Source organism: Acomys russatus, chromosome 12, assembly GCF_903995435.1.
Source record: "Acomys russatus chromosome 12, mAcoRus1.1, whole genome shotgun sequence".
In the NCBI taxonomy this organism is placed as follows: Eukaryota; Metazoa; Chordata; class Mammalia; order Rodentia; family Muridae; genus Acomys; species Acomys russatus.
In genome coordinates this window covers 56,652,660-56,656,050 of record NC_067148.1, presented here as the reverse complement: position 1 = coordinate 56,656,050, position 3,391 = coordinate 56,652,660, and positions in this window count along the sequence as shown.

Sequence of the window (3,391 nt, the reverse complement as noted above, 5' to 3'; positions counted from 1 at the left end):
ACACACACACACACACACACACACACACACACACACACTCAGGCTACACCCAGTGTAAGCAAGTCTCCTCCTGGCTGCCTTTGAATCAAGATGTAGAACTCTCAGCTCCATCCACAGCACCATATCTGTCTCTGTCTCCAGAAACAGGTCTGCCTGCACGCTGCCATGCTTCTTACTATGGTGATATGGACTGAACCTCTGAAACAGTGAGCCAGCCCTGCCTGATTAAATAATTTCTTCATAAAAGTTGCCTTGGTCATGTCTCTTCACAGCACTGAAGATCTAAGGCAGGTAATGCATCTATATATGTATATGCACACACATATATATTCACTTATATGCACTTATATGCACACATACATACACACATACCAGTAGCAAGCAGTAAAAATCTCAGCTTAAGAATGGAAGCAATAGCTTTGTTTTCACTCTACTGTGTCATTTTAAGATCTAACTTCTTTCAAGTCTTCCTGAATGATACTAAACATTTTCTATTTCACCCATAATTATGTAATAACTAGCACATGTAGCCTTATGAGACAGCATCTCTTAGGGGTTTCTTCCCTGTTAGGATCATCGGTCCAGGATGAGTGATCTTATTTCAGTCATTTCTTCACTCTAAAAAATGAAGCCATGAAAATATCCTTCTTTGAGGACTTGAGCGATTTCTCAGGGTGAAAAGTAGTCGCTGCTCTTCCAGAGGACCTGAGTTCAATTCCAGTATCCATGTTCACAACTGGCTATAACTCGAGCTCCAGAGAATCAGACACTTTCTGTTGCACCCACACACACATATGTGGTATGTAAACACACATATGTATACATGAATAAAAATAAATATTTAAAATTAAAATAGCTATGTTTGTAGAACAGCAGTACAACAGAAACAAAGCCATGAGGTTAAACTACTGAGGCAAGTGTGGCCAAAGCAAGAAAAGGGCAGAGTTGAGACTTGTTCCCATGAGGAAATGAGAGCCTGAGGAGGCCAACGAGAGATGGAGTATGGGTGTCAGCTTGTTTCCTGGAAGCCAAGAGGCAGCCAGCAGGAAGCTCCTCGGGTGGTGAACTAAGAGTAACACAGAACTTGGGCACGGAAGTCTGGATCCAGTGCTTAGAGCTGTTTGTCTAAGAGGACAAATGAGGTGACTTCTTACACAAACAAAAAGCCAGACTGTGGGGCTTATGTGCTGTGAGCACAAGGCATGCCCCCCAAGTACATTATAAACAAGCATGTAGAAGAGTGAGACCCAACAGCATGCAAAACAGTCAGCCCCGCAGAAGCCCTGAACTTCTGTTCAGGGTGCTCAAGGGGGTAAGCGAGGCAGAAAAACCCTAACAAGTAAATAGGAATCTCCTTTATTAATTTGATTTAAAGACTATAGGTAGACTCAATATGTTCAACACAACTCTGAAACTGAAGCCAGAAGCACAGGAAAAGGCTGCAAACCATAGCGGGGAACCAAGTCATGTACACAGCTGCTCAGAGGACAAAGGACAAGACTTTCTGAGCATCCCAGTAGGCAAAGGGCCACCAAGGAAAAGGCAAAGGTGGTGATACGCAGTGAAAAAACAAACATAATAGTGATTAAAAGGAGATTCCTACGCCGAGGAAATGCTTTTTGAACCACCCATAACTAAAATCATATTAAATGGGGAAATAAATTAAACTCTCCTCCTGAGATCACCATTAAGGACACGGTCCTCATTTCTATTTTACACTATACGGGATGCTCTGGCTAGAGAGATTAGTCAAGAACTAGAAACTGAAAGCATCTGGGTAAGAAAAAAAAGAGAGTCTACTCACAGTTCTGTAACATGCTCTCTCCAACACCTTCCAGAACTCATTAAAATGCTAGGAGTTCTGAATGAGCACATGAAGGTGAGAGAATGAGGCCAATGTGTAAAAACCTAGCCCCTTTCTACACACAAGCCGTTAATAATAAATAAAAATAAGTAAATTTCAAACTGATTCTGTCTCTAATATATCGAAACAGAGGATGCTGTAGAATTAAGCACAATAAAGAGAAGTGCAAGATTTACAAACCGTAAACCCGATGCTGTGAGGTGAAATTAATGAAGGAAACAGAGATTACCTGTTCACAGTTGGAAGATTTCGTGATCTCGGGTTACTTTATTCTCTAAGTTAGCTTACAGATTTGGCACAGCCACTAATAAAATCCTAACTGGATTTTCTTGAACATAGTGATAAGATGAACCTAGAATTTGTGTGGAAATGCAAGGGCTCCAAGACAGCCAAAAATAACCTTTCGAGAGTAGAAGACAGTAGGAGGACTTAGGATTCCTTACTCCCCAACTTCCTCCGAAGCTACAGTGGGCAAGACGGTTTGATCCTGGCATAAAGACAGACACAGTAACTAAGTAGAACAAGATTCAAAATTCAACAATCCACTTATGGAAAATTAATTTTCCAGTGTGCCAAAACTATTCATAGAGAAATTTCAGTCTTTTCAACAAATGTGCTAAGACAAACAGACACCCTGTGCTATGGAGTGTACAGACAGAACCAGCTCAGTGGCCTCAGGTCCTAGCCGTAAGGGCTGACGCCACGCAACTCTTGGAGCAAACAGAGGGGTGAGCCCTTAGGGACTTGTGGTGGGATAATAGTTTCTTAGGCATGATATGACAGGGGCAAGTAGCAAATAAAAGTCAAAAGAGGCAAAGTGGACTAAATCTGAACCGAAACCCTTTGTGCTGCAAATCATACTCAGTAAACAGAAAGGACAGCCATGGGGCTGGGCAAATTACAGACATCAAAATGTCTAAAGGAGCCATATTAGACCATTAAAAATAAAACCACCTCCTACAACTCAATAACTGAGAGACAACAACAACAACAACAAAAACCCACAACAAATCTGAGCAAATATTTCTGCAAAACAGATGTGCAAACGACGAGTGACCACATAAAATGCTCATTCTCGTTCACTATTGGGGAGATGGAACAAAAACCAGAAGGTATACCAAGTGTCCATCGTAACAAATGGAGATAGCAAAGGACTCATTGCTGGTGAAAATAATGATGATGATGATGATGATGATGATGATGATAATTAATAATAATAATAATAATAATAATAATAATAATAATAATAATAATAATAATAAATATAGTATAGCTACTATCAAAAACAGTCAGGCAGCTTCTTTGAAATTTAAAGTGATCCCGCAGTCTCACCACAGCCACATTCAAGAAAGAGAAAACGTTAGTCCACAGAGACTCTTGTACTGGAGTGTTCATAGCATCCTTATACATAATAGTCCACAGAGAAACAACCAAAGGTCCAAAATTACAGTACAACTCAAACAAAGCAACCAAACAAGAAACTATGTAATGAAACATCCCACATTGTGAACGTTGAGACAGCAAGTC